Consider the following 23100-nt stretch of genomic DNA (forward strand, 5'->3'; position numbering starts at 1 on the left):
TCTTTCCCTGGTATCCCAGCTAAAACCATCTACCAACATCTTTTTCTGCAATCTTTTAGATCTCTTTATCTTGCACACTTAGAATCAATCATTTATTTTTACTTGACTCTCATAAGTATTTATGACTTGTATGGCAGCTAAATTGTAAGAAGTTTGAATCCTCCCCACTCCTTGCATTCTCAGAAAATAAATCACCGAAGATGTATTGAGCCCCTGTAAGCCAGCCCCTGTGTGCAGGGTCCCTTCACACACATTTTGTACATGAGTCACCTGAAGAAGATTTAGAGAATGATACGATTACCACATCACCAGGAGAGGAAAACGGAGCTTCAGAGTGACAAAGTGATATTCTAAAGACGGAACACTGAGTTAAGTGTCTTTGGTGTGGTTTTAATCCAAGTGCCCTGATTTGCACACAAGGTCTTTGTAATAATCTGCTTGGGCTGCCGAAACAAAGCACCCCAGACGGTGTGGCTTAAATGGCAGCAATTTATTTTCTCACACTTCCAGAGGTAGGAGTCCGAGATCCAGGTATCCATGGGGACAGGTTCTCCTGAGGCTGCTCTCCTTGGCTTGCACATGGAGAATGCTATGTCCTCATGGGGTCTTTCTTTGTGCAGGTGCCTCTTGGTGCCTCTCCTTGTCCTCATAAGGGCACCAGTCATACTGGATTAAGGCCCAATTGTTATGATCGTATTTAATTGTGTAATTACCTCTTTTTAAAGGTCCTTTCTCCAAATACTGTCACATTCTGAGGTACTGAGGGTCAGGACTTAAACCTATGAATGTGAGAAAAGGGGAGGGGACAGAACTCAGTCCACAACAGGATTCCTGCTGCACTCTCTGCATAACTGCTCTGTGCCTGAGATAAACACTAGCCGAGTGCAGCTGAGAGCCTGGCTGTTAATTTTGAAAAGGGAATATTATACATGTGCTTGTGATTGTTTTATTTTTTGGCAGATCAAAAGAAACAAAAATACATTTTAGAAAAAAATAGTAAAAAATATAAGTCAAACAAAATCAGGCAGTACAATGGAAACAAATGTTACACCGTTGTCTCTGCTTTCTGTCTCTGTTTGGTCTTCTCTTTCCCTGGACTGTCTTTGCCAGGGAAATGGGGAGCTCATTGTGTGTTTGCTGCAGGCAATTTCTTCAAGCCTGGAGAGACCTGTGAAACTCCAGAATCTACTGAAACTTGCAGGAGTCCAGAACTCAGGGCAAACAAGATATTCTTGAGAGCAACTGGTTTCTAACACCAGTTACAATGCTGAAAGAATATCTAGTGCAGTACTCCAAACCCAGAGGGTACTCAAAAAATAGGCCAAATGAGTTGCCTGGAGTGGGGTTCCTGCAGTGGGACGGAGACAGCCTTTCTTGGAAAGGTGTAGTCTGGGTTTCCAGGTGAGTAACAGTGAGTGGAGTGAGCTGATTTGCCATTTTCACCTGCAGTTATTTTTGTTGCAATAACCAGCCACCAAATAACTTGATCCCAGGGAGGAGAGGTAAGAACCATTTATTCTTCCAGGTGCAACGGAGCAAGGTGCAGTGACTTACTGTAAATGTGTTCACAGCCAGGTGAGAAGGCCCTGCAGAGGGGACCAGGCATCTGCTTTAAGAAAATGAGTAAAGCAGATAATGTTGAGAGGCAGAGAAAGGCAGAGCTGGGCCTCTGGAAAGACAGAGAAGCCAGCCAAACACACGGCTTCAGTCCTCAGTGTCAGTCTTTACTTTCTTTAGGGCACTGGAAGTTTTTGCAGGGGACCTGGGAGTGGGTGACATAGCAAGCCATTTGTTTCAGTTTGGATTCTCAAAGGAGCAGACACTGAGATGAGGATATAAGGACAAGTTGCTTATTTGCGAAATAAAGGACAGCACTGTCGGAAAAGCAACTGCTGCCAGCCAACGGGACTTCATCCTATTTGGGAAGCTCTTGGAGCCAGGGTAGAACACACTCCTCAGAGTTATTGCCCTGGAGGTGGACGAGGGAGCTGCAATGTGTGCACACCAAGTCCTAAAGGCATCGAGGGAGCTGCTTTGGGAGAGGGGTGGACAGGCATCCAGCCCCAGTCCTTCCTGGGAGCTGCTTGGGAAGAGGGGTGGACAGGCATCCAGCCCCAGTCCTTCCTGCCTGCCTTTCAGGACAGAGGGGCTCCAGGGGTGAGAAGGCAGACTCCACCTTGGGGCAGAATATGCAAGTGCAGAGAGCAGGAAATTAGAGGATGGGGCAGGTGCAATAGCACTGCTAGCCCATTAGAGCATGGGGGTGAGGACACAGGCTTTGGCATCAGACTATCCGGCTTGGAATCCCAGCTCCACCATTCAATAGTGCAGTGCCCTTAGCTGAGTTACTTAATCTTTCACATTTCAATGTCTTCATCTGTGAATAGCCAAAAATGACAAGGCATGGACATACCTCGAAGGGCTGAGGTAGGATTGAAGGAGATAAACCTAAACACTAAGAGCAATGCTCTTAGTATTTGCCAAGCACCCCCAAAATGTTAGCCATTAGTATTGTTAACTACTCATATTATCAAGACCAATGAGTTAACCTAATAAGGTAGCAAACAGTGTGTTCCCGAACACACGGGGTATAGAACAGGTAAGTCCTGGAATACACATGGTCTGGGATATGGTTTGGCTCTGTGTTCCCACCTAAATCTCATGTTGAATTGTAATCTCCAGCACTGGAGGAGGGGCCTTGTGGGAGGGGAATGGATCACAGGGCAGATTTCCCCCTTGCTGTTCTCGGGATAGTGAGTGAGTTCTCGTGAGATCTGACAATTTAAATGTGTGTGGAACTTCCCCCTTTGCTCACTCACTCTCTCTCTCTCTCTCTCTCTCTCTGTGTGTCTCTCTCTCTCCCCCCCACCCCCCAACCCTCTCTCTCTGTCTCTCTCCTGCTCTGGCCATATTAGGACTGTGCCTGCTTACACTTCACCTTCCGCCACAATTGTAAGTTTCCTGAGGCCTCCCCAGCCATGCCTCCTGTACAGCTGTTGAAGCTGGGAGTTGATTAAACTTCATTTCTTCATAAATTACCCAGTCTGAGGTAGTTCTTTATAGCAGTGTGAGAATGGACTAATACAGCCTGAGAAGGTCTGAGGGGGGAGACGTGGTACCCTGAGATGGTGATGCCTGCCAGGCAACAGGCAGACAGGCCCCTGCTGCCCAGGAGATCTGTGCTGTGGAGGCAGTCCATGAGGATGTGTGGAATGTTCCCAAATGCGCATCTTCCTCATGATTTCCCTGGGCTGATTCTACTGTGAGTCTGCCATTGCATAAAAGGTGGACTTCAAGGAAGTTGCAATCAGGTCTCAAGGGTGCACCCTCCTCTAGTTCTTTGGGGTGTGGAGCCATATAGCACAACGTGCAGCCTTACTCTCAGTCAGTTCCCAACCACCTGCACTACAGGCGTCGTTCAAAGATACGGATGCACAAATTTTGGATAATTCAAAATTATCTGAATTAGAGAATTCAGTTCTGTAAAGAACTGAAAAGTTCTTTACAGTTAACTTTTAGGAACTTTTAGACACAGCAGATTGTCTTAGACCAATATTAAAATGAGTCTCTACTCCTTTATCGCAAACCAACTGGCAGTTCAAGGGGCCAGGTCAAAGCCTTCTGAATGGTGAGAGAAGCCATCTGGGAACTGCTTTTGCCGTTGTTGTAGAATGAAACCTCATGAGCACCCAAAGCAGCCATTAGGTCCCAGTAGAGAACAAGAATCCTGGAATGACTGAGTTAAGGCCTTCCTGAGACTCGTGTGTCAAAATCTCCAGCACAACCTTCCCAGAGCTCAGGGTGGTAGAGCACCCATTCATTCTTTCACTCCAGATAACTTCAGTATGTTTCAAAGTCAAGAAGCTTGGTGAGTTATAATAGCAAAGACTTCGAACCAACCCAAATGCCCATCGATGATAGACTGGATGAAGAAAATGTGGCACATATACACCATGGAATACTATGCAGCCATAAAAAGGAGTGAGTTCATGTCCTTTGCAGGGACATGGATAAAGCCGGAAACCATCTTTCTCAGCAAACTAACACAGGAACAGAAAACCAAACACTGGATGTTCTCATTCATAAGTGGGAGTTGAACAATGAGAACACATGGACACAGGGAGGGGAACATCACACACTGGGTCCTATTGGGGGGTTGGGGGTCAAGGGGAGGGAGAGCATTAGGACAACGCATGCGGGGCTTAAAACCTAGATAATGGGTTGATAGGTGCAGCAAACCGCCATGGCACATGTATACCTATGTAACAAACCACTTTCTGCACATGTATCCCAGAACCTAAAGTAAAATTTAAAAAAAATTAAAAAGAAGCTTGGTGGGAAAGGAGCCCACTTGTTTCATACTGGACATTAAAATGAAGAGTTCAAAACTAATTCAATGCACATTTATTATCTCTTACTATATAATGGATGCCAAGTGTCTTAGACATTGAGGATATGCAGTCTGTACCCTTTAAACTGTTCACAGTGGAGAGGTAGAGAAACAAACAGAGTTAGAGAACATCATGATAACCATTAAAGCAGAAGTAGAGACAGGGTTCTATGGAAAAGCAAAGGAGGGCATGTAACACATGTTAGTTTAGAAGCCTTTCCTGAGTTGATAATGAATGAACTAAATTATGAAGCAAGAGCAGTTTTACAGGTGGCAAGTTGCAGGGGGACAGTAGTGGGCACACCTCAGATTGATGAAACAGTCTGTGCAGGGGAAGGGAAGGGTGAGAATGCACACTGCGTCAGGGCCCATAAGTAGCCCAGTGCTGTTGAAGGTCAGGGAGAGGACAAAGGGCAGAGACATCCGGGGCAAACTCAAGTTCAATGTGGATGCCATGAATTCTTCTGCATTTCTTACAAAAAGCACTCAGAAACTTTTCAACGTTTTTTGAGTAAGGAACCATAAAATTATAATTGTGTTATAGAAAATAGATTGATAAGTTTGGAGACCAACAAACAAGTTAGAAAACTATTTTCCAAGCAAGAAATTGTAATGATAGTACCGGTGGGAATGGTCAGTAGAAGACAAATTAAAACCTATTAGGTGGGTAGAATTGGCAGGGTTGGTAGTAGCAGCAATAATGTGAAGAACAAGAATGAGCAGTGGCTTGCATTGACTTCCAGGTCTCTTGGGCTATGACATTGCTAATTGTGCCAGTAGCCATAAGATGAGCTATAAGAAGAGACTAGAATGAAAATAGAGGGAGAAGATGAGATCAGCTTTTGAAGAGATGAATTTAAAGTATCCCTGTCTAGAAAAAGTTGGATATATAATCTAAAGCTTAGAAAAGACTGAATACTTGAAATCACAGCAATGAACAGACTCTATAAACATATCACGAAGAATGAGAAAAGAGAAGCAAAAATAATACCCTGAAAAACAATCACATATGAAGGGTGGGCTAGTGAGGGAAACTGAATAGGAAAGCCCAGAGAAGGAAAAGAAACTCTAGGAGAAATAAGGGTGCTACATTTTTCATGAGAGCATCCAGTGATCCATGCATTCAAGTTAACATTAATTATACACCTACTATGTGTCCTAGGAACTAGGGTTAAAATATTTAGCAAAGATACACAGTTTCTCCCTGTACTGAGTTTACAATACAATTGGGGAGATGAGTATTCATCAAATAATTACATAAATATACAGTTTTTATTGCAAATAATGTCTTAAAGAATAACTGAAGTTTTTTCTTTCTTTCTTTTTCTTTCTTTCTTTCTTTCTTTCTTTCTTTCTTTCTTTCTTTCTTTCTTTCTTTCATCTGTCTTTCTTTTTTTTTTTGAGGCTGAGTCTCACTCTATTGCCCAGGCTAGAGTGCAGTGGTGTGATCTCAGCTCACTGCAACCACGGCCTCTCAGGTTCAAGCAATTCTCATGCCTCAGCCTCCGAGTAGCTGGGACTAACGGCATGAGCCACCATGCCCAGCTAATTTTTATATTTTTAGTAGAGACGGGGTTTCACCATGTTGGTCATAGGCCAGTCTGGTCTCAAACTTCTGACCTCAGGTGATCACCCGCTTTGGTCTCCCAAAGTGCTGGTATTATAGGCATGAGCCACTGCACCCAGCCTCAAGGTTTAAAGAGAAAAGAGAAGGAATAGTTGCTAACATTAATACTAGAGAGATGTAAATTCAGATAAGTGTCAGGTTGGGAATTGGGAGACCAGTTTTTATTTTAATGGAAGAAATATGAATTATCAGGCACATAAAGAAGGGAAGCTGCCATGGCTTGAAGGGTGCCAAGAAAATAAGGAAATGCAAATCATGACTGTAGATCGCTCTTTTATTCAGTGGATTATGAAGCAATGGAAGGAGATAAGACCAGCAGCAAGGAACGTACAATTGTGTGAAATTATTGTAAAGATGTAAAGATTTGAGCATGCCCCTTTTTTCAAAGAAAATGGCCAAATAAGTGATTTTGAAAATACAAGAGAGCACATGGGCACATTAGTGGAGTTAGGTACCTGTGGGTTAGGGCGTACCTTTGAGCAGAAGGTGGGACACCTCTTTGGCTAAGGTGGGAAGGAAGACGCAGAGTAGACAAGAATGCAGATAGCCTGCTGGTGGTGGTGGGTAAACATTTGAAAAAATTTGTAGCTGATGATTTTTTTCTGTAAATCTGGGGCAAGGCCATTTGTTAAGAATATAAGGAATACATAGGAAGCTTGAAGGGAGTGGTAAAAAGTAAAATAGTCAAGGCAGAGGAATACCAAGAATGAAGATGGCCCGAGTTAGCCTCAAGCCATAACTTTCTAGTGATATCAGTCTGTGGTGTTAAATTGTTTCCCTGCAGCTGTGCTCAGAATCCTGATGTAGAAGAGGCTATGATGGCGTGGCTGCTCAGCATGAGGTTCTGCAGGGCACTTGTGGAGAAAGGACAAGGTGGTAGGTAAGTAGTCCTAAGATGGATGGAGAAGTTCACTGATGCTAAGAGAAAACGAACAGACTTGGAGAAGAGGGCATAATTAAACGGCTGGAGTTGTGGTTGTGGTGGGAGAGCATGGGCCACAGAAAGAGGGAATGGTGGTGTCAGAGAGTGGAGTTTACAGTCATAGCATTTTCAAGTATTTTCATGTTCCAGTGTGTGGTCAGGAGAGTGGACTACTGAGGCGCAGTGAAGGTGAATGTCTTTGGAATTCAGGAGAAATTGTGAGATTAAAGTGATCTGTGTCATCCCCTCATATGTTAATGTGTCTTGCAAACATGTCAGGATCTCATGATCCAACACTCTAGAGCTGTTGCCGGTATAAAACCAATGTTTCATTTCAGTTTCTTTTGCTGAACTACCTAGAATCTATGCAACCAATAACATGAAAGGAGTAAGATTTAGTCTGGTTTTGTGTTGCTGTAAAGGAATACCTGAGACTGGGGGTAATTTATAAAGAAAAGAGGTTTCTTGGGCTAGGGATTCTACAGGCTGTACTAGGAGCACAGGGCCAGCATTTGCTTCTGGTAGGGCTTAAGGGAGCTTCCACTCATGGCAGAAGGCAAAGCGGATTAGGCATCCCATGGTGAGAGAGGAAGGGAAAGAGAGAAAGGGGAGGAGGTGCCAGGCTCTTTTGAACGATCAGTTCTGGTGAGAACTCACTCACTACTGCAAGGAGGATGCAAAGCCATTTATGAGATATCTGCCCCCATGACCCAAATGCCTCCAACCAGGCCCCACCTCCAACATTGTGGATCAAATTTCAACTTGAGGTTTGGAGGGGACAAATATCTGAACCATATCAAATAGCTACTGGCCCCTCCCAACTGGACCCTTGAATCCTCTCTGCTCTGGAGTGGGCATTTTAAGACAGGGTTGAGACACCAAGACAAAGGCAGACGAGAGAAAGCTGGTGATGCCACTACCCATTTCTAATCGATCTGACTGTTGATATATTTCAAACTTCATCTACCAGAGCTGTCAATAAAACCTCCACTGCCTGTGAAGATGTGATTCGAAGAAGACAGCTCAGTAGCAATTCCATCAGCATTAAGTGGTTCTATAGCACTCTAGAATGTCACAGCACTTTGTGGCTGTGATTATTAATTTTTCCAAATACAATGCTAGAAGGCAGTCCAACAGCCTGACCACATCTTGTCAGAAGCATGATGAAAAAAAGGCATAGAAATGGATGATGGGAGAAGCTAGACCAGGGCTTAAGCCAAGAGGAAGCAACACAATTCAGGTTACTATCCATGAGCTTGGGAAATTCCATCTAACAACCCCCAGAAACTCAACTTGCCTGGTCAGAGACAATGAAGGAACCAACCATGTCACCAAACTCAGCTTAAAGAATATCATCATAAAGTATAGACACTTTTGGTGGATAATAGGTACTCAATAACATAACAAATACATTAATGTAACTTCAAGCCCCCCTTAGGGAATATAAGTATGTTTAGTTTTTTGAAAAATTTATTTAGGCTTTACACATATAATATGTTCCCTCTTATGTATTTCTGTTATAATCCAATTAGAAATGTTACTTGAGGAATTTTATAAGAGAGTGAAGCTGTCAATGTTTTGGACAATTCCTATAATTCTATATCAGCCAAACTATCAATCCAGGTGTGGGTAAAATAAATACACTTTCAGCCAAAAAGAAATGAGGAAGGAAGAAAGAAGGAAAGAAGAAGGAAGGAAGGAAAGAATTAAGGAATGAAGGAAAGAAGGAAGGAAGGAAAGATGGAAGGAAGGGAGGGAAGAATGAAGAAAGGGAGGAAGGGAGGGAGAGAGGGAGAGAAGGGAGGGAGGGAAGGAAGAAGGGAAGGAACGAAGGAAGGAAGGAAGGAAGGAAGGAAGGAGGGAGGGAGGGAAGGAAGGAAGAAAATTAAACAAAAAATATTTTAGAAAATGCAATTTAACATAGTTTATTGTGACAATGAGTGAAGAGAGTAAGACAAAAAATCATCTTAATCTTAGCTGTATTAGACTGAAAGAATACAGTGTTTACCAAGAACCACGTTAGGAGACATTTCCTGAATTAGACTTTTCCAAACTTGTAAAATGGGCACCTAAAGGGAGAGAACAAAAATTTTTAAGAGCAAAGAAAGAACTGTAGTTGATGGCTCTTCTTTAATTTAAACTATGACTATCTTTAGCAATGGACCTCTAGAATTTAAACAGCTGCCAGTCCTAAAATGCCTCCCATTCCCCTTCACATTTCTGCTGCACCTGCCAGCACACTGCCACACCAAGCAGGAGGAGGAACAGCTTTTTGCAACACATCTACTGGGGCTGAAGGACTCCGGCATGCTGAGGGGAGAAGACATTCATTAGAAATCAGAGAAGCCTTTTCCTTTGAGTAAAGGACCCGTGGTCACTCTTAGAACTCCATCATGTTTATATAGGGAATTCCACATTCATATGCTTATAGCTAAAAGATTATTGGAGAAATATATTCCTCATCAAAGGTAGGAACCTTCAAGGGTACTGAAAACATGTTTCACGACAGTGGGCTACAACAGAAGCCTCTTTATAGAGTCTGTCTTAGACCCTCTGAATTCAAATGGGAGCCATTTTATAGAACAGAAAAAAAGGATTATATGGCAGGACTGGGGATAGAGCAGTAGCCTTAGTGCCCCAAGCAGGCAGGCATCTAGAAATGATGTTGAAATGGAGCCAATCGTGTAGGGCATAGAACTCTAGCCAACAATTATTTTCTGAAAATAAAAACAATTGCAGGTTCTCTCTGTCAGATGGAAAATGGCAGATAAAGGAAGGAGACTTAAGGGGAAGAACTGCCAGCTTGGAACATTTTTCCTTTACCCCCTTCAAGTGTGTACAAGAACCAGATCTAGTTTTTTGTTTGTTTGTGTTCTTTTTTGGGGGGGGGAGGGGACACGGGGTGCAGACCTGGAAAAGTTGTCTTAGAAGGTTTGTGTAGAAGAGGTAACATGATTGCTGAAATCACAATTTATCAGAAAAGTCAGTATCAAAGAGTCTGTTGAAATCCTATATCTGAGAACCTAAATGCACCAGGCATTCGAAAGTGCTAAGTTCTTTGTCCTTTGAGCCTCCTCAACATGAAGGCAGACATTTCCCTGTCATCCTAGAGTAGTGAAATGCCTCTTGGTTGCCCAGAGAGGAAGGGTAGGAAAAGAGAGCAAAGGCTAATGCTATTAAAAGGCTAAGATATTTCAGGCAGTGCAAAATGCTGGGGTAGGTGAGTCCCATCCTTTGTCTGAGAGATTCTACCTACAAACACTGGTCTGATTTCACAGCTGTTGTGCAGGAGGGCCTCCCCCCAGAGTCGACAGGGGAGTGGGCCTTTAGGAAAAGTGCAGCCTCAGGCACGGAGATTTCCAGAGGGATACCAAAAAAACGCTACCCATTAAAATCTTTGCTGTAGTAGGAATTTCATTTTTAAAATAAATTATATTAGGCACAAGCAAGGTTAATCTATTAAGACATCGGGATTAATTCCTAATGGAAATTTCTAAAATGCATACACACACACATACATATTCTTTATTAAAACAGGAGAGACAAGTTAGACCAGAAATATGTACAGCACAATCTCCAGCAAATTTCTCATAATATTTAATATTAACGTTTCATCCAGGTAAAGTATCATCTTATTATGGGGTTGATGAAGCTTTGGGTAAAGTATTCTAGGGAGTGCAAAATCACATTTTCCTCCCCTTATAAAGTGTATATTTGTTTTATTTTCAAATTTCTGTTGCTTGGTGTTCTTGTAAATTAATCTGTCACCCATCAGCAACCGAACTCACCTGATCAGGTGCTGCAGTGCTTAGCTGGAGATGGGAAGCCTCTGGAGGTCCCATTTCTGATTAACTGTCTTAGTTCAGATGGTTCCCAGAGTCTCCCCAAGGGTTTTCAATTCTGGCTATTTTCTTCTAGGAATTTCATTAATATTAGCTATTGGGCTTTGCTCCATAAAACCTCCAGTCTAGTTTCTGCCTGTTTCTCGGTGCTCCCAGTTAGAGCATGACAGCCACTCGGGCTTTTTTTCTTTTTTTCCCTTGACCCTCATTCTGCTTCCCAAGTAGGGGAAAAGGTAGGAGGGTTATGGTCAATTTCCCCATGAAGCACAACTAAAGAAACCCAGATTATGTGAATCCCAGGTTCTACTATAGAAATAGTCTTCTTCGGCCAGGTACGGTGGCTCATGCCTGTAATCCCAGCACTTTGGGAGGCCAAGGCAGGTGGATCACAAGGTCGAGAGTTCGAGACCAGCCTGACCAACATGGTGAAACCCCGTCTCTACTAAAAATACAAAAATTAGCTGGGCGTGGTGGTGGGCACCTGTAATCCCAGCTACTCGGGAGGCTGAGGCAGGAGAACCACTTGAAACTGGGAGAAAGAGCTTTCAGTGAGCTGAGAGCGTGCCATTGCACTCCAGCCTGGGTGACAGAGTGAGACTCCGTCTCAAAAAAAAAAAAAAAAAGGAAAGAAATAATCTTTCTCTTTTTTAAAGGAATTAGCAGGCCTTGGAATCAGAGCTGTGTAGAAATGACCACGTGATTAATGATGCTAATGATGAGTACTCTTTTGGGGTCTTCCTATGAGTTTCATATAGTCAGTGCAAGTCACATTTTATTTTATTTTATTTTAAGACAGAATCTTGCTCTGTCACCCAGGCTGGAGTGCAGTGGTGTAACCTTGGCTCACTGCAAACTCTGCCTCCCAGGTTCAAGTGATTCTCTTGCCTTAGTCTCCCAAGTAACTGGGATTACAGACACGCACCACCATGCTTGGCTAATTTTTGTATTTTTAGTAGAGACAGGGTTTCACCATGTTGGCCAGGCTGGTCTCAAACTCTTGACCTCAAGCGATCCACCCACCTCGGCCTCCTAAAGTGCTGGGATTATAGCGTGAGCCAACACGCCTGGCTTGCGAGTCACATTTTAAATCTTCATACCAAATAAACCTTATAAGCAGCCTTCCACAGCCAGTTTAAAAGTGCTGTTATATCACTTAAAATGAATAAGCAAATAAACAAACTAGTAAAACAAAGCAAGAAAACAAGACACAAGCAAGTTAAGTGCAGGGAAGCATTGTTAAAGGTTAGCATAAAGTTTCTTTTTTCCTTTTTCCCTCCTTCCCTTCCCTTCCATTCCCTTCCCTTCCCTTCCCTTCTCCTGCTCCCTCCCTCCCTCCCTCCCTTCCTTCTTTCCTTCCTTTCTTCCTTCCTTCTTGTTTCTGCAAACATATATTAGGGAACATTACTCTCAATCTCCTATGGACAAAAGTCACAAAGATGAGTGTGATGCTGGCCCTATTTTCAAAGACATGCAATTAGTCAAGAGACAGCAGACCCTCAATTCACTAAGATAAATGCAAATGTTAGAATCAGGGTATTAAAAAATTCAAAGGGGCATCAAAAAAGGGGGTATTCATTTTTACTATGATCCTCAGGGAATATTCAGAGAGCAGATGACACTTGAATTGGACTTTGAATGATGACAAGGACTTAGGCTCCCGGGGAAAGGGGGAAGCACATTTTGGGCAGCAGGAAAGGCGATGCAGCCCCGGAAAGAACTATGTGATGAGAGAGAGCAGGGCATGAGTTTCTTCCCTGTTCACACAGCTACAGAACATGCATCCCACAAGAGTACTGCCAATCATTTATGTGAATAGTCAGGATCCAAAAGTAGTTTTGGATCAGAAAACAAAGGCATTTGGGTACCACACCAAGGATTTTATCCTTTAAGCACTAGTGCTTCTTCAACGCAGGAAGGCAAAAGATATGCTCTGGAAAGACAGCTTTGGCAGGATGGGCTTGGTACTGATTCCATTATGATCACTCAGGCCAAAGAAGATGAAGATGAAGTCAAGAGACCCTGAGCAGACAAGATTGAGAGGAGGAGATGGCTATAGCAGATGTCTTTGTAGACTGCATTTGAATTTATGCCTAAATTGTGCTGGGGCAAAGGGGAGAGGAGTCAAAGGTAAATGGACAGCTTTAAACTTGGGCAATTGTGTGTCTGGGAACAGCTGGAGAGAGTCGAGTTTGCAGGGGAGTGCACTGGAGATGGGGTACCCAGAGGGGAACCTGAGAAACAGTCATCCTTTCACTACTTTGTCAGGTAGCAGGGGATCTTCATGAGAAACGTTAAATTAAATGTAGGTTTGACAAGCCCATTAAATACAACACTGAGTTCAAAAAAAGGGAAGAATCGGGCAAACAGACCAAATAAGAGGCAGGAAAGCCAAATTAACGCTCTACCTTGATTCAAAGACATGCTAGGTTTTTTAAATCCACCATTGTAATAGGATGTAATGAAGATTTAAGCTTTAAATATAACCTAATACCCACTAATTAGGATAATAAAATACAAGGAGTTGCTGTGCCATCAGTACACTAACGTAACTCAAATCCCTCTGCCACCTTTTTTTCTCCTCACTCTCCAGCCCTGAAGCCCTCCCAGTGCCTGCATGTGCTGGTTAATAGACAGGAATTAAAGTGTGAAGCATGAAACTGGGGTATAAAACACTTAAATAGGAATGTCTCCAGTCCTGCTGTCTGGAGAGATTTAATGATATTTTACAGGGAAGGTCAGGGCATGGCACACATGGGGAATATTTTAGGTTCTGAGTCTTGCTAGGAAGACACTTCTAGTTGAGGTTTTATTTGGGTTTATTTGGTTTTCCTTCTTTCCCCACTTTTGACCTGAGACTGGAAAAAAAAATCCAGCAGCTTTAAAAAAGAAGATAAGCATGTTTGACTACACCATCAAAAACAAAACATTTTGTATATAAACAATTTATAACAAAGCCAAAAGACAAATAAAACATTTTTGGATTGGGGGATTGCAAAGAAGAGGCCACACACAAAAATGAAGAAGAAAAACAAAACTCTTGCAAATTAAAAAGAGGGGATTAATAAGCAAATAAAAATTTGCGAAGGCCTATTCTCAGAACAAATACCAATGGCAAGCTGGTATATGGAATCTTGTTCCTATTCACCAGCAGTGGGAAATACAAACTAAACAGCTCTCCCTTCACACTTTACTAGATGAGCAGGCACTTTTAAGGCTTAAAACCCCTATGGCGGGCAGTAGAAAGGTTACTTTCAATGTATACTTTATAAAAAATGAGATTATTATACATGTTTTTTCTGCATTTTTCTTTTCTTCTACAATGATACCAATGGAAATCTCTCCAAGTTTCTGGTATAATTTGCATTCATTCTTTTTAAAGACTATTTAATATTCCATGTTGTATGTATAACCTAATTTATTCTGTCATTCACCTACTATTTCATTCACTATTTTTGCTACAAAGGCGGCTAAGGCTGTAATAACTTTATCACAAATTTATACTCTTATTTATATGGATTTTGTTTCTATGGGATGGCTTCTAAAGTTTTCCAAAGTTTAGGAGTCCTGAAGGAACTCGAGCATTGTAAGTATTTTTAGTTTTAACAGGAGTTGCCATTGCAGTGATGAAGTATAGTGAAGAAGGGCAAGGATTCATGAACCCACCTGTTTGGAGTTCATCTGGGCTTTGCCACTCACCTTGGGCAGGTTATTTAAACTCTCTGTGCTTCAGTTTTCTTATGTGTAACATTGGGATATAATAATACCTTCCTTGTAGGATATTTTACACTGATTAAATGAGTTAATCTATGTAGCTAATGCACTTATATTAATGTGTATGTAATTATATGTTCATAATGTGTATGTAATATAGTAATGCCTCATTCATAGTAAATGTACCATAACCTTTGCTATGATTATTCCTTAGAGAAAAAACACTGCAGACTATAACAATAATTTATTTTGTAACCTTTATTGTGTAATATACACACTTCAAGAAGTATGTGGCATGATTTTAGGTGATACATGGTGGGATTATTTTAAAGTTATTCATCTATTACAATTTATTGTAGACTAAGAGGTTCTGTGTTCTTTTTCCCATTTACAGCTGTCACAAAAGTTCCTTTAAAAATCAATGTGTTTAAGTAAACACATAAATAGCTTTAAATTAGAAAGTAATAAAACATAATGATATAGATTACATACAAATACAGTTAAAAGTGTGCAGTTTGGGAGTGACTGGTATTCTGTATTATTATCATGCATTGCTTTAATTCTCCAAACATTTATTGTGAAAAATTCCTCCAGGTAAATTATCTTAACTGGTAACTGAACCTTGTGAGTTCTATCCAGTGGTGGGCTGGTAGACCAGCTCTACAGTTACAACAAAACAAAACAAAAAACAAGAAGAATGCTCCGATTTACAGTGTTTGCTGATTTCTATGGGGTAAACAGTTATCAAGTCAAGAGTTTTGATAACTGAAGTGGACAAAACCAGGTATGAAAGAAGCATTTAGAATTCGTCTCAGTAAGTTGTATTTCTATCTCAATGACCTATAATTTCAAAACTGTGCAAGAAAAGGTTAGTCCTGAATAGGAGTCTAAGTGTTGAGAAATGAGTGAGAGTTCTTAAATTAAAGGGCGATACTCTGAGAAAGGCAGCCCTGTGGGATGATTCTCATTTTACTGTGATTTGAAACAAAGTCATAGTTTCATAGAACATGCCTCCCTAATAATAGGAATCATGCTGCATTACGATCGGTTGTTTCTGTACCTATATCACAAGTTGGGTTGTGTGGCTGCTCATCCATAGATGCCTAGGCCTCTCTCTGCTCCTGTGGCCCCTGGAGCTTATGCTATTAAAGTTCTTACACACTGAGCTACAATACTTTGTCCACATGGCTGAGAGCACCTCTCAACTGAGATTAGAACTCAGGTGTCTAATTCTCAGTGCCCTCTCTTCCTTTTGTTGCAACATATCTTGTCTCCTCAGTACCCAAAGAAGGCTGTATAGGTCCCATTCTGGCATTGATAACAATCTTGTTATGACTTATGCCAACCATTCATTCATCATCCAATAAACATTTATTGAGCATCTAGTCTATGCCAGATGCCCTATTCCTTCCTTTTTCTCGCCTTCCTTGTCTTTCTATCTTATTTTTTTTTTTAACTTTCCTCCAGGAGATCAACGTAGCTGAACACCTTGGAGCCAACTTCCAGAAAATACAAAGTCAAGACCATTAAATCTATCGATGACTGGAAAAGCTTATTGGACTTCAGATTTATTCTAAGATTGTATCTGGGGGTGAGTTAAGAAGCGGTGGTAGTCAGCTGCTGAGAATTTCAGGTGGCTCAGCATGGGCCCATAGCCCTTCTCTTCTCTTGCTGTCATGACAAACCACAAATAGTGACATGTCCTGGAGCTTCTCCTTGGGGTCCCCTTGCCTTAGCTTATGCAGGCAAGTCGCTGGCACCAAGGGCAAAGATGAGGATAGCTTGACATTGCCTGCATGCCCTAGCCCATGAACGACATCCAGTTTTGGAAGGCCATACACAAAGCAGTCAGTATAGAGTGGCAAAGATCCTTTTACTTCTGTGAATAGGGGATGTCAGGAGCTAATGAACATATTATCTTGGTAGGAAAGACTGGCTCTACAAGCTGAGTTTTGTGGACAAGCATAATCTTCAACTCTTTGAGAACTGGTGGCAGGGCACAGGTGAAGGAAGAAGGGAAGACTTGCCGATGGGCACGTGACCTACAGGCACAGTCTCTCTTCATCACCTTAGGGCATGGCAAGGAATCCATTGTGACTTTGAACAAGAAGGTCCACCAGAGGTTATGATTATTGAGCTTCTACAGGAGGTTTTCCTGAGCATGGAAATGTGGGTTCCTTTCTTTCATTGCCCCACTTAGAGGTCACAGTTGCCAGTTGCCTTCCTGAGCGTTTGTTGAGCTGGGTCACTGGGGACTGCTGACAAAGACTTCTGCAAAGGCCTCCTGGGGCACAAGTCACTCTGTCACCGTGGCCCCCTCCCACTCACACCCATGGTTCTGGAGATCTAAGTACCCCCAGCTACCCCCAGCACTGCCAGGAGCCCTCACAGCCCAGGGGGCCCCACTCCACGCAGCCTACCCCTGCCTGCCCAGAGATCTTCCCAGAGGCTTCTTAGAATGTTTCCTGGGCATCCGCTCTGCTTTTCAAGAAAAAAACTGCAGTGGAACAGCAGGGCCTGGCAGGCTTTGGATTTGAAATCTGGATAATCCATTTGAAACCTCAAGGCCCGGGCAGAAGGAAACTAAAAATTAAATTAAATCAGAAGCACAAAATCTGTCTTCCTGGCTCTGAGACAGCCTCACCTCAGACTTTGAAAGTTAGAGTGGATAAAATCACAGTCAGAAATTGTTCAACCTTTCCTACCTCCCCCTTCATTGTACTGGTAGGAGAATTGAGGTGCAGTGACAGGAAATGACTTGTTCACGGTTCCAGAGACAGGAAAAGGAAGGGTGTTGTTTTGTTTTTATAAATAAATATTTTCATAAGTTAGGATGAGTTCTAACTACTCTTCAAGCGTTAATACATTTAATTCTCAATTCAAATTTATGGGCTTATATTATTAACCCCATCATTCACCTTCTCTAGTTTCTAGAAGTAAAGTCTAAAGCAAAGAAAGGTTTAGTATTTGCTGAAGGCTACAGTTTGTAACTGGCTGAGCTAAGATTTGTGCCCCAGCAGTGAGGTTACAAAGTGAATGCTTTTCACCCCTGCTAGGCCACCCAGGACAGTATATTTCTTCTTGTAAAACTCTGACATTCAAAGTCAGGCCTGTCCTTGAAATCTGAGATGTAGAAACACAATGTGATGAAAATCCCAAGTATTTCCATCTAAGCACAAAAGCCTCTATCTATTTGGTAAGAACAAATTAATTCCCTGAATCTTTGATGCAAAAGTGAGAGAAGAATAGTAAAAACGAAATTAGACTTTTTAAAAAATTAGAATTACAGTAAAAAATAGAATGTTAATTATTAAACAAATCTTATCTTGCTGAGAGAAAACCAAGGGCAAATGAGGGATACAATGAGATAAAGAGGCCATCAATCAATGCTCTATGACCTGGGAACGTTTTTTGTATTTACTCATTCAATGGATATTTACTAAGCACCTTCTATGTCTAGGCACTACTCTCAGATTTGGGAATACAGTAGTGAACATAACAGACAACGTCCCTGTCTTCATAGAGTTTCCATTTAAATGAAAAGAAAGACAGACAATAGGCAAATAGAGAAATCAATCTGAATAAACAATATATGGGGCAGCGGTAATAAGCCAAGAAAGGGAGATGGGGAGTTCTGGGATTAGGGATATGATTTTATATAATAGGTGGATCAGCAATGACCCCCAAAATACAGCAGTGAGTCCTGTGGCTCTCGGGGGACAGAGTTTCAGGAAGAGGACAGAGCAATTGCAAAGGTCCCGAGACATGCTGGGCAAATTTGAAGAAGATGGGAGCCGTGCACTGGGGCCAGTGAGTGGAGGGAAGGAGGTGAGAAGCTGGGGGAGGGGATCCAGTAGGGCTCTGGAGGCCATGCTCAAGGTTCTGGCTATTACTCAAAATGAGGCAGAAATGTAAGAGACGACATGGTGTACGTTTGGAAACTGGCCACTGTGTTGAGACCTGACTAGAGAGGGTCTGAGGCTGGGACCAGGGGGCTATTGCAGAAATCCAGGCAGGGTGGCTTGGATTAGAATGCCAACAGTATAGGTACTGATAAGGACGTACAGTCCTCAAAGGTGTTGAAGGTGGAGCTCTGGGATTTGCATCTGGACTGAATGTGGGTATGGGAGTGGGAGCGGAGATCTAAGATCTAAGGTTTTTTCAAGAAAAAATCTGCAGTGGAATAGCAGGACCTGGCAGGCTTTGGATTTGAAGTCTGGATAATCCATTTGAAACCTCAAGGCCCAGGCAGAAGGAAACTAAACATTAAATTAAACTAAAAATTAAATTAAATCAGAAGCACATCAGGAGTCAAGAATGACAGAAATTTCAGCCTGAGCTGATGGCTAGAGCCAGATTTCAGTTGCCATGACCACATCTGGAATCCATGTACTCTGCTTCCCCCAGCTCACCTGCTTTAAGAGTAAAAAGACTTACTTTCTTCCTTGATGCCTTAGTACATTGACTTTTTTTTTTTCTGAAACAGACTAAGAAGAAAAGAAGAGAAACAAAAAAGGTGGAGGACAGAGGCAGAAGACTTCCTGGAACGCTAATTTTTTGTTCTGGCATCTCCGAAGTGCAGCTCCAGGTGACCTGGCTACCAGCTCCATTTGGTTTATAAGGTCAGTTCTTTTGTCCATCTGACTTCCTTGGCTTAACAAAACAAGTGCTCAGAAACTATCTTCTTACTTGTTTTTGGATATCAAATCAAGTGCTCAAGCTATATCACTTGATATAGTTTCAGATTAGAACCATTGCTAAATGCACAGAAAGCTTTTGGGTGTGGGACCCAGGCCCGAGACTACATCACATCCAAATATGGCCACCTCTTGGATCTTCGAATAAGGAAACTTCCTCTTCATTCCTTAAGTGTCCACTTTCTGAGCTATGATCTGATTGACGGGTCTTGTAGCTCTCTCTTCCTTTAGAGACGGGAATGTCTGTCCCCCCCATCTTTCCAGTCTTGGGTTCTAATTCGAAACACTTTCAGTGGCTCATGTTAAACACAATCATGATCTCTTCACCGCTGCTCAGCTGGCATCAGAGGAAAGAGTGGTGAGGCTGGCGCATGGTCTGCGTCCGGCTCTCTTCACCTCTGCTCAGCTGGCATCAGACGAAAGAGTGGTGAGGCTGGCACATGGTCTGCGTCCGGCTCTCTTCACCGCTGCTCAGCTGGCATCAGACGAAAGAGTGGTGAGGGTGGCACATGGTCTGCATCCGCCTCTACCTTTGGAAGTGCTTTCACCCTAGTCCTGTCTCCCAGATGACTCTGGCATGGGTGGGCTCTCACCATTTGTGTTCACTGTCACATCCTCGGTGTATAAAGGAACAGCGCATAGTACATGCAGAATAACACTTGGCTGAAGGAAGAGAGGGTGGAGAAAGAGAGGCAGGGGAGGAGAGGGGGAGAGAGAAGAAATAAATTATTCTGCTCTCCTCTACTTCAATTGCCTTCTTCTGTGAGCGGCACCCTCAGAGTGTGCTTCTGGCTGAGCGGTGGCTCTAGTGGAATGCAGCGGGCAGGAGCAATGGCTGTGCAGGCTAACCCAGTCATTAGGTTAACTCACTGCTCTCAGCCTCTGCCTGCCTTTGAGGGTTCGGATGTTCTTGATCTCATCCGGGCACCATTGTTCCTGTCCTGCCCTGCCGTGGGTGGCTCCAGCTACCTGACATTAAGCAAAGGGACTTTACTACTCTTGGCCTGAATTTTCTTTCTTTTTTTGAAAAAATAATTACTTTTAATTGACAAATAAAAATTATATACGCTTTTGATATACGGCATGATGTTTTGATATAGTATACATTGTGGCACAGCTAAATCAAGCTCATGAACCTATATGCATTATCTCACATATTTGACATTTTTGTGTATGGTGAAAACAATGCCTCCATTTTCCATAAAATCTAGTTAGTAATAGGATTCTCCCTTTAAAAATCTGTTCTCCAGATTAAATGAGCAAAGGCATTCAGAATGCTTAGAAACATTCCTGGGTATAGGATGCACTCAGTAAATATTAGCTGTCATTCTCATATAATGTGCAGAGCATGAGGTGTTTGTAGTACAGAGAAAAAGAGGAATGAGGAAAATGGAGAGACTGGGGCCTAACACCATCTAACAGGCATTCCTTTAACTGTCGCCATGGGATGGGAAATCAGATGTTAGATCCATTCTGCAGAGGAAAGTACTGAGACTGGGTGAGTTGTCATTACACCTAAAATCACACAGCAGTGAGCCGGCAGATGGATTCACACCTGCATCAATGGCCAGACACCCTTCCACTGTACCTACTGCCTTCTTTGCAAACTCTATGAATATCTTGAGCCCTCTTGTGGGGCTTCCTATCCAGTTCTTTCTGGCAAGCTCTTTGATGTACTTCCAGGATACCCTGACTGTGGAGTGGGAATGACATATGCACAGTATTAGAGCGTCATTTTGGCCAAGGGCAGCTGACGGTGGAGTCCCCAGGAAGAGCGTGCAGGCTCGCAGGTGGCTTGGCCCCTAGGAGATCCCAGCAGCAGAAAGTGGCGTGAGGACACTCACTCTACTACCAGTGGGGTGCCAGTGGGGCATCCCGAGATCAGCGATGTTCAGGAGAAATACCTAAAGAGAGCTGGGGAAGATACCCTAGACTTCTGGGAATAAAAGATGAGATGCCCCACTTAACCTTATCTCCCAAACCAATAATGCAAGCAGAAGAGTGGTCATGCAAAAGAAAATGCACAGAATCTGAAAACAAGTGGGTATGGTTGGACTGTGGCTCGGACATTTACCACTTATGTGACCCCGCACAAATAACCTAATTTCTTTGAACCCTCATTTTTTTCTTTTTAAAATGTAGATGATCAAAGACAATATCATCTATTGGACAGAACTATTTGCGGGAACTAAATTAAACAATTTATGTAAAGAAACAGACACTCAAATACAGTCATACATCATAATGATGGCTCAGTGAACGACAGACTGAATATCAACAGTGGTCCCATAAGATTATATACTGTATTTTTTCCTTTCCTATGTTTAGATACACAAATGCTTACCATTGTGTTACAGTTGCCTACAGTGTTCAATACAGTCACTGCTGTACAGGGGTGTAACCTAGGAGCACTGTACAGTGTGTAACCTAGCAGCAGTAGGCTCTACCCTACAGCCTAGGTGTGTAGTAGGCTGTACCTTCTAGGTGTGTGTAAGTGTACTCTATGGTGTTTGCACAATGATGAAATTGTCTAACAGTGCATATCTTGGAATGTATCCCCATTGTTAAGCAATGTGTAACTGTAGTTACTATGCACTGGGTCCTCACTTGTTTCTCATGAGAGGCGTGTGTTTTGAATGAAACACCCACCACTAATGGACAACTGGCCAGCGGTGTGACGCAAGGACAGAATGTGGGTGTTTAGATTCTGCTGAACTGCGACAGAAAGAGCCACTCAGAAAGAGAAAACAGGAGCTAGAAAAAAATAATGGCATACTTCTTTTCGTTCCCCACTCCAAAAATCTGCCATGTATTTTTTAGCCTTGCTACTTTCCAAGCTAAACGTGGAGTTATTTTGTAAAAGTTCTCCAGGCTCAGTTTGGGACCCAGGGACAATTCCCATTACACAGGCTGCTGTCAAAGCTCCTGATGTCACGTTTAAAATGGAACAGTGAAGGGATATTATTTTATCTTTTGTTCATATCTTTCTATTTTATTCTCCCTTCCTGGACTCTGAAAAACAATAAAAAAATTCCACAGAAAATAAATATATTGATATTGAAAAACAGAAAGAAAAGTCAACCATTTGAGTTGCTGAGAGTGGCAGGTGCATGAAATGTAAAGTCAGAGAAACAAGAGGAATAAGAATAAAGGCAAGGACCAAGGCAAGTTAATACCTGAAAGAAATGAATTCCCAGGGGAAGCACTGATGCTGCGGAAAAATGACTCCTTCCAAGTGACGGAGACACCATATTGCAAATTATTACATGCAGGACAGGATGCTATGGTTTCAGGAACAAGAGCATGTTCTCATCTCCTGGGCCTGATGAAGCTGACAAATACCATCAAAGCCTTTCTCAGTGAATTCTCAAGAGGGAAGTGTTCAGAAGGCGTTGCTGTCTTACAAGTGAGGCTAACTTGAGAACCTCCAACCATTTCCTTGCACCCAGCACAGACATGTGAACTCCTGGTATGGAGGGCCCTTCTCTAGGTCCTTGTCTGTTCTGCCCAACAGTCCTATGTGGTGAATGCACACCTACCCTCGAGGGAACCAGGAGTGAACTAACATGCTGGTGTCAACGAGAAATCAGAGCACATATGGCAATTGTATAAGAGCACTTAGAAGCAAGTGCAAACCTCAGATTCCTCAACTTTAAATCAACTTTATAATAATACCTCCTTTACCTAATTCACAGGGCTTTCAACAGAGAAAAATACACACAGTGGTTTTTAATAAAAAAAATGTACGTGGTTATACATCTGTCATCAATATGTCATAATTAATCATAAATAGGGCATAGATCATTAAATAAACTAAGTACTTTCGGGGGGAGGGTTCTAATATTTGCTGCATGGAATAGTTAATTATGTGTTAGAGTTCTTCTACCACCTTTACAGGTTTAGTGGTTTTG

The 23100-nt window shown here is 42.4% G+C and overlaps 1 protein-coding gene across 2 annotated transcripts in view; it reads right to left on the reverse strand.

The window, feature by feature from the left end:
- Positions 1 to 23100, reverse strand: part of OPCML (opioid binding protein/cell adhesion molecule like) — a 1134040-nt gene that overhangs the window by 828071 nt on the left and 282869 nt on the right. The window lies entirely within an intron of this gene.

Source organism: Gorilla gorilla, chromosome 9 (genome assembly GCF_029281585.2).
Source record: "Gorilla gorilla gorilla isolate KB3781 chromosome 9, NHGRI_mGorGor1-v2.1_pri, whole genome shotgun sequence".
In the NCBI taxonomy this organism is placed as follows: Eukaryota; Metazoa; Chordata; class Mammalia; order Primates; family Hominidae; genus Gorilla; species Gorilla gorilla.